Consider the following 9,457-nt stretch of genomic DNA (forward strand, 5'->3'; position numbering starts at 1 on the left):
GATTATAACATTATAAGATTAATACTATTTGAATTTAAAATTAAAGAAGTAATTATGTGAATGAGTTAAAGTAAAGAAGTTAAGTTATAAGTATACACAAATAAGAAGTAATTAATAAGTGTTTGTTGTTAACTTTAAGCAATCAATTTGTTTCACGTTTATATATAAAATTTACATCTACATATGAGATTCACTAATACAAAAATAAGCAGAAAATTATTTTTAAGAGTATAAAAATCCAGTTACCTATGCAATAAAATAAGGTATTGTAATTCAATCTTTAATTTTCTATTTATGAATGTTTCAATAATTTTTTTTTTATATAAGAGAGTCTGGAAAAAAATTACAAATTAATTATCCTTCTTCAACTAATACCAATAAGATCGGCTAAAAGTATAGATCTCAACACTTGAGGGCATTCTTCATAAAATTGAAGTTTTTGACCAAGTCTCACTCTTAGGTTTGCAAGCTCATTCACACACTTATTCTCTTTACGATATATGTGAAAAATAATAACCTCCCAATCCCGTAATCAAGCTTTTTATCTTGTGAAGAATACCTCAACCACCTCCCATGTTACAGGAAGTGGTAGTAATTTATGAGACGACCTCTTTACTATCTATTTGCAGGCAGCTTCACTTTCCTGTATCCTTTATCAAAGACATGATTCAAATCTTCATAAACTCTCCAAAGCTCCCAGACTCTAGCTTTGCAATTTTCCTCCTATTCAAACTCTATGTTGATCTTTGATAAATCCTCCATATCTTTATTGTCCCTCTCCTTTGACTGCCCTGTTTGACTGCCCTGTATGTGTTCAACCTAATGCATTCATTATTTAGAGGTGTCCATCTGATTTGGTTGATTTCACTTTGTCTATTGTGATATTTTCATAAAAAATTAAGCTAGTATGATAATTTCTCACTTTCAGCCATATGTCTTCTGCAAGGTTGTTTGGAAAAATATAATCCTCCACATGCTCCCTTTGATTCCTCCAAAACCATATAATCTGACACGAATTTTCCCAAACAATTTGCCAATCTTCTTGGTCTTTTCTACTTAAGTTGTTCTGCATATTAAAGTCAATCCAGTACTACAAATTTAGAAAGAATAGATCCCAATAGTCATCTTTCACAAGTGTAATCCAAACCTCTCTAAAAATTTTGCAGCCTCGCAACGAGTTATAGATTCAACCACACCATCACAATCAATATAATAATTCTCTTTTATATTCAATTGGTGTAACAACTGGTTGATTTTGAGGCTATTATGTTGCACAATTAAGATATTCCATATTCTAACTCTTTATGCCACCTTCTTCTTCCACAATCTACTTCAATAATCACAGGTTATACTACTGTTAGAATTGCTAATTATTTCAAAAGTACTTGATATTATGAACTTTCCATTGCTTGTGTCGTCCAAAAGACATACTCATAACCTATATTAGATCTCGGAGGATGAATTCCTATCACTTTTTCTATTATTTCCTGCAGAAAGAACCTTCTAAGTCAAACCAGATTCTAATCTCCATTGTTATCAACCAACCCTGATACTTTCACATTCTCTTGAGCTTCAGGAGAAGATTCCATCATACTTGACATAATAATACCTGGAGCCACCCAACATTCATTCCTGAACTTTTAACATATCACAACCACCGATTTCTCAAAATGTCATGTCTTCCATAATTAACCAAATATTAAGCATCCCTTTCTACAAACTTGAATTATAGGATTTAGCATCCACTTTATTAGTCAAACTATAATTCCTAGCATACTTTGCTTTCAACACTTGACACCATAAAGAGTTATCTCCACTCTTGATTTTCCACTCTAACTTAATAATGCAAGCTCTGTTCATGTCAGTGAGTTTCCTCACACCTAATCCACCTTGTTGCTTTGTTTTTCAAATGTCTTCTGATCTTACTATATGGATGTGTTTCTCAACTTCAGTATCTCTTCGAATAAAGCCTTTTTAGATCCTTTTAATTTCCCTCAAACAAGTTTTAGGCACAACACAATTCATCATATGGTATGTGGGAATATCTTCAATAACATATTTAACAAGGATTGTTCTATATGTAAAGAACAATTGTCTTTCTTTCCAGGTTCCAAGCTTACTCTTAACTTATTCAATAAGATACTAAAAATCTTTTACCTTAGAACTAATAGGTCATTGTGAGAGAGAAGTATTCACATTGAGTCAAACATTCACCTAAAGGTTAAAGACTCACCCAAACAAGTAGAGAGACATCACATATTCACCCAAAACCTTAAGGTGATAGGTGTATGGGTCCTATTATTTAGAAAGTGCTCAACCTCCACTTTTCTAAGCAATGTGAGACTTAGAACTCACACTTTTTTTCTCAATACAACTCATATTTGTTTCCCAATATTCTCCTCCTCAAGTGTGAGTCCATCCACTGTGCCCCCCTTAAGCATAAGCTCTTTCGTCCACATGCTTGTACCATCGTTGACAGACACCATTACTCATCATGGTCACTTCAACAAGATACGCTGCCTGACCAGCTGAAGCTACACGAATTATATCCGAGCGCATCGCATGCTCAAAGATACAACAGAGTCGCCATCGAACATTGTTTATTCCCGAAGGAAAGGGAAAACATAGATAAAACCCGGGGGAAAGAGAAATGGATAAGGAAGTCGGTTATGCAAGGGGAAGGTATTAGCACCCCAAACATCCATGGCACTCCATGGGAACCGTTTTAAATGTTCTCTGCAAGAATAGGTGTTATCATATGAAGGTTACTCGCGAAAGGGGAAACGGGGGTTAATAGATGAGTGTGAAAAAGGTGAGAAATAGATAATTGTGCTCGCCAAGGATTTGGGCCCTCGTGCCTACGTATCCTCATTCGTGCAATGAGGAAATCAGAGCTCCGTAGTTCGTGGAACTAGGACAAATGCGTTAGTAGTTTTTAGTGGACAATATTAACGTTCACATTCTACTGTCGACTGGCTTGTATGCTCGAGCATGAGAGCTTTAAGCGTCTGTCTGTTTGCGATAGAATGGATGAACTCGGATCACACTCTAGCAGTTAAACTTTCTTGCTCGCACATGGAGGCTTAAGCGCCGTTCACGGTAGAATGGAAGTAACACGCCATTTCTGAAAAGGTTTTAAACAGAAAATGAAGCCCAAAGGCAAAACTGAGTTTGATGAGGTGAGTTTGCTTTTATTCTAAAGTGAGAGTCATGACTCAGATCATACTAAAGTCTATGAATGGAGGTGAATACAGTGAGCAACTGGGTCATTCGTCCCGTACCCAAGGATATTCAGAATGGGGGTAGGAATTCTCCAGTCCCATTCCTTCTCCATTGCTTAAGGCTCGTGTCGTACAATCCTAATCGTAGGGTTAATTGTTTTTGAGTTTATTCACAAAATGGTTTTAATTTTACTGGGAGAACAAAGGATAGAAAGTGCAACCCTGAACGGTGGAAGTCTGATCTTCAATCTGTAAAGAAAGACTCATCAATTATTCGATTTAAATTGCATTAAAGTCTATGAATAGAGGCGAATATGATGAGCACTGGGTCATTTGTCCCATACATAAAGATATTCATAATGGGGGTAAAAACTCTCTAGTCCAATTCCTTCTCTATTACTTGAGGCTAATGAAAATGCAATTTGCTCATGACCTTTGTAGTGCTTGAATAATAGTCCTATCTTGTACTGATTTGCATGGCTTGAATTCTCGATCTTGATCTTTGAATCTTGATTGAACTTGGAGATCCAATATCCAATGTATCTTGATCACAAGGACTTGATTTATCAAGTGATAAAGGGTCTTTTGATCACTTAACTAAGCTTGGGGATTTGAGCACAAGCAAAGGATTTAGTTAATCAAAGCGTATTTTGATCAACTTAATCGGTGGGGAGAAATTAGTTGAATCGAGTGTACAACTATCTAAAGGGTTAACGTTCATTTGGAATATTTTCTAAGTCCTAAGACTAGGGGAACAGGCAACATTAGACTATTTCTAACCTAGGGGCAAAACAGTCATTCGACAATCTATGGAATATTTGAGTTAAAATTCTAATCATGAAAATTCTAATTAATCATCAATAGTAAATTCTAAAATATTCTAATTCCTAAAATTATTAATATTCCTAAAAATTCTATTTAAATCTAATTAAGATTTATCCTAAAATTCTAATTTCTAAAATTTTAAAAGATTCTCTAATCTAATTAACCTAATATTTCTAAATCCATTAGAATCTAAATTCTAAAATTTTATCAAGATTAAACCCTAATCATCCTAATTTTAAAGAACTATTATCCTAATTAAACTAACCTTTCTAAAATCTAATGAAATCTAATTAATTTTTAATAACCTAATATTCCTAAATTATTCTAGATCCTAATACGCTAATCAAATTTCTAATCAAATGCTAAAATTCACCTAATTATCCTAAATCCCTAATTAAGATTCTACAGATCCTAAGTATGCTATTTTATAATCCTAATTAGATTCTAACAAAAAAAAATCAGCAAAGCCATAAAAAACCTGGAATTGGGCTTTTGATCCGTCGGGGTGCATGCCCGAATGAATGGTGGTGAGTCAGCAAGAATAGCATGCAAGTTGGGTAGGGGTGTATTAGCATAACCAAGGCAATGCTTAACAATACTTGGCCTAAGGCCCATCCAGAATGGCCCACGTGGATATTAGAAAAAAAAGTGGATATTAGAAAAAAAAGTGGATAATGAAGGAACAAATAAGGTAACAATGAGTCAGCAATGGCACAAAACATATTGAATAGAAAATGCGCACGTGTACCACAATTGAATGGGAACAACGAATAGTAATGCACATGTTAAATGGATTAAAAGCAGAAACGGAAACACGTTCATCCAATCCTTGGTCTCAACTTTTGTTATGTTATGCGTCCCCCTCCGCCGTGCCGGAGGATGGCCTCTGCGGAAGAGGCTTTCCAAAACCAAATCAAACATCACGTTCGAACCTAATTTGCGCCTTGAATCCGAATACGCCACCAGAATTTTCTAACTCCCCCAGCATCGCTCGGATCGAAGAAGAAACGTGGTGAATCCCTAACTCATAATCTTGAGATTTAAACAACGACGGAGGGGAATCGAGCCACCTCACGTTGGGGATTTGATTCCCCTCATGAAAAGCTACGCAACGGTAACCTCGATATGCAAAGAAGATGAAGATAGAGGCGAAGGTTTACCGGAACGGCGCCAGTGTCAGGTTCGGTTCTCCTCTGTTGAAACTATTTATTCGGCTCTTTCCTCCCTTCTGTTTCAGTGAGTTCCGTGAGCTTCTTCTTCCTTCTTGCACCTCGGTTTCTTCATGAGCGAGAGAGAGGATTAGGTGTGGTAGCTTCAGCGTTTCTTGGGATTTCGTGAAGAGTGTGGTTGTCTATGGATTGAAGGTTTTTTCTTATTTGTGGATTGCAGGTTTTCGGTTTTGCGGCTTTTTGTTGGTTGGTGGTTATGGCTGAAGGAACGAAGAATGGTGGTTGAGTGGTGATGATTGGAGGTTACACGTTAGATGCAAGTGAGGCTCAGTGAGGATGAAGATTGAAGAGTTTCGTTGAAGGTGATGAGAAATGGAAATGAGACCAGTTGAGGGTGAAGTGAGAAGAGGATGAAATGGGAGTGAAGAAGATTGATAGTGGATAGAGAAGATGGAAGAAAACCAGCCCCAAAACAGAATCACGAAGGTATATTTATATCTTTTTTACTCCCTTCTTCTACTCCTTTTGGTAGTGAATCGGTTAGAAGTTGGTTAGGTGGTTGTGGATTTTGTTAGAAGTGAGGGAGTTGGTTAGGAGGTAGTTATGAATTCTGTTAGAAACTTCCGTTGAGTATTGACTGAATACGGGTGGTTTTCTTCTATTATGCTTATGTAGGTCCCTTTTTTGTGAAACACGCTATTGAGACGTGTAGGATATAATTATTGTGAAACGTTTTGTTTGTTTCTTATCAAGCTGAACTTGTCTGTAAAGCTACTCAATAGCGATAACTGCTAATGTTATGTTAACTTGATTCCACACAACATTTTTTTCAATCAAACGCTAATAGCTCATAATCTGTTTCGCATTACTCTCATTGGGTTCATCCTTTGCTTATTCAGGTGACGTCTTTTCCCCGCATATTTGCCAACTACTAAGCTGTCAACGAGTTGTAGTCGTGAACTCAAATGTGTTGGACTTGAGGATGCTGCTTTTATAAGAATTTGCAGGGGAGTCTTGCCGGTTTTGTCAAAAATTACACACGTGGACCTTGTTGCATTTTCTCCTTGAGTAAGCTTTCATATTTGTAATGCAAATTCTATCCTTAACATCTTTTTTACATGATGTCATAAACCCCAGGTTTAAATCGTTTTTTAGTAGCATGGTCTCTTGAGTAACTAAACTTTGAGATTCTTTTGAAACTCCAACTCTCGCCATTGTTGTGGCTTCGTGTATTTAAGCAGAGCATAGTGTTTGGCTTCAATCTAATTCCGCCGTTTCCATTTTTCAGCTTCTGTCATGCGTTTGTCATGCGTTTGCTGCTTGCTGAGCTTGGTTGTGATGCAGGTCTGCCATGGTGTTCCTGTTACAGCTGCCATGTGTTTTGGACGTGGCGGTTTATATTTGTTCGGTTGATGCTGCAGCTTTTCCATTTGCAGCTTTGTGTGGCTAGTTTCGTTTTGACGACAACTTCCTCACAATTGTTAGTTTCAGACTTAGAACCGCCATCCTATCATGTGGCAGCCTGGGCACAGCAGTAACAAACTGAAACAAGGCCCTCTATTGTTCTAGAGTGAACTCTTTCATAATTGCAAGTAGATTAACAATGGCAGGGTATCATACCCCAATTTTGTCCGGGTAAGGAAAAATCTTTCACCAGCATTCACTATCCAATGTTATAAGACATGAATTTTATCTTAAGACATAGGTTCTATTTTAGGGTTTCTCAGCCCTTGGTGACATCAAGTCTTCAATGACATTGTCATCTATTAAGATCCTTAAGAAGACACTTGTTGTTTTTGTCTATTATGGCTATTAACTGAAGCATAGGATAGTATGTGCACTTTGGGACTTTTTGGTTAACAAGGTCCGTTTTGGTTTATCCCTGAGAACTCTTGGTTTTAAAAAAGGGTTCATTCACATAAACATGTCCATGATTAATATTGCAAAGTATGGTTCAAATCTTTTTCCATTACTAATCCAAAATCCATTTGATTATTAGTAAGTATTAAAAGTCATGTTTATTTTCTATGATCACTTGTTATTAAGCTCATTTCCACATCCCAAATGTTTATGCTAAAGTCTTGATCCTTCATAAATATCTAGATTCAAATTGCATTTTTAAACATGTATTTGTTTTAAGCTAAGGTGGATTGTTGAAAAAAAACTATGATAATGGACGATGTTTTAAAATTCACTTTGGAATTGTTTCTTTTATTGTTTATGAAGCACATTTCACATTGTTCATTTAAGCTAATAATAAACATAAGTAGAGGTGACCAAGTTGAAAGTCCAATTTGATTATTGGCCCAATCCATTTTCAATTTGAATTAGAGTTTAAGCATTTTAAATGATTAACACAAATGAGATATTGAGATAAAGCTTAGAATGTTTTAAAAAAGGATTAATTGCATAATTGATTTTATTAATTCCAAATTTACAAAATAATCCAAAAAGTATCTACATAATTATCTAAAAAAGAGCTTAAATTAAAATTATACAAATCTTGCAAATAATCCAAAGGTTTACACGATTAATCCAAAATTCACATGATAATCCAAAAGTTCATATGCTAATTTACATGTTACAAACAACCAATACATGATCCAAATATTACACTATCCAAAAAGTTTTGTTACATCAGAAATAACTTTAAAAAAAATCTTGAATAAGTTGTAAACCCAACAGGTTGAACAACAAAACTTCAAAGGCATTTCCAAAGCCAATGGTTTGAAATTCACAACGCCCCAATTCTAGCCTCCAAAGCTGGCGCAGAAACTTCCTCTCAAATCAAACATCACTTCACTTTTGCAAACCTGCAAAACCAATTCAAAAGATTAAGAGCTTATCAAATAAGCACTTATAAAAAACTGAAAGACAATTGATAAGAGGGACAAATTAATTCTTTGCACAGTAAACCAAAGTGAACACCCAAGGATATGTTCCAATATCTAATCCAGACAACCTTAAATCCATAGAATAATTATCCCATGAAATCTGGAAGAGATAACTTAACAAGGTATCTTAAGATCTAAAAATCATCATATAAATACCCAGAACAAAATTAACAGAAGGACGGTTTTTTGGTGGAGAGAAATCAAAAAGAGAAGTTATCAAAAATATATTTTAACATCAAACCCTAACATTCAAACCAAACAACAACGTCATTCAAAACAAAAATAAAGGAAGACGAAAAATAGAAGAAGAGGAAGCGACTTATCTGAAGCACGGTGGGGAGCGTCGCAGGCGTTTGACTTCAAACAAGTAAATCTTCCATTCTCGTTCAATTTTTTTGCACCATCATCTTCGCCTCTCCTTGCCGAGCGAAACCCCTCTATTAATTTCCCAGAATCGTGACTTTAGAAGGTCGAATCTCAGAGTTTAGGGTTAGGTTTAAATTTTTATTTTTTTCTTTTGGTACCGATCCGGCCATTTGAGAGAGAGTTTGAAAAAGGGGAGGTCGAATTTGGATAGAGGAGCAAAAAATAGGGAGGGTTTGTATTTGTTTTTTTTGGTTTGGGGTTGACGTCGCCGGAGAAGAAGGTGGCGCCGTTGCGGTTGGCCGACCGCCACCGTCTTCTCCGGCAGGTTTAGCCGGGGTTGGTGACGGAAGTGGGAAGAGAGAGTTGCAGAGCAACTCTGCTCTTTAGATGAAGAGAGAGAACGAGATGAGCAAAATGGCTCTCTCTCTCTCTCAAATGTTCAGTTTTATATGGTGGGCTGAGGGTGGCTGCATGAGCGCCACGTGGCCTCTCCATGAGGCACCTCATTTTGTTGACTTCTGAGTCAACCAGGGGATCCTGTGTGGATCCCCCCACTATATGGTGGTGCACCCTCACGTACCTCTATCTGATCTGTTGACCAGGTCATAGTCCACTGATCCAATGGCCCAGACACCTCCATAGGAGGTCAATGTTGACCAGACCTTGCTGACTCGTTTTGGGTCAACCCAGGTTGGGCCCAAAGATCCTTTTTGCCAAACCAACCCCCTGTTTTGTTCAGTAGCGCCCAAATTAATGGGCTTTTCATTTCAAGCCTATTTATTCTTTTTTTTTTGTTTTTCTTTCATTTTCTATCCTTAAACATTAGATAGATATTATTAACATTATTATTAATACCTAATTAATTATTTGTTTATATTATTATTATTTAATTATTTATATCATTTAATCAAATAATCCACTAATTATTTAATTATTTAAGTATATTATTATTATCACTTATAATTGTTTCTCTTTCATTTTC

At 36.1% G+C, this 9,457-nt stretch overlaps 1 long non-coding RNA gene across 2 annotated transcripts; it reads left to right on the forward strand.

The window, feature by feature from the left end:
• Window positions 1–4,764: 4,764 nt before the first annotated feature.
• Window positions 4,765–7,213, forward strand: LOC127075356 (uncharacterized). Of its 2 annotated transcripts, none has more exons than XR_007786400.1 (4): window positions 4,765–5,226; window positions 5,436–5,701; window positions 6,115–6,283; window positions 6,504–7,213. It is a non-coding gene; the product is annotated as an uncharacterized LOC127075356 (long non-coding RNA). The 2 variants fall into 2 exon arrangements; XR_007786401.1 differs by having other exon boundaries at window positions 6,560–7,213.
• The last annotated feature ends 2,244 nt before the right edge of the window (window positions 7,214–9,457 follow it).

This window comes from Lathyrus oleraceus, chromosome 4, assembly GCF_024323335.1.
Source record: "Lathyrus oleraceus cultivar Zhongwan6 chromosome 4, CAAS_Psat_ZW6_1.0, whole genome shotgun sequence".
NCBI lineage: Eukaryota > Viridiplantae > Streptophyta > Magnoliopsida > Fabales > Fabaceae > Lathyrus > Lathyrus oleraceus.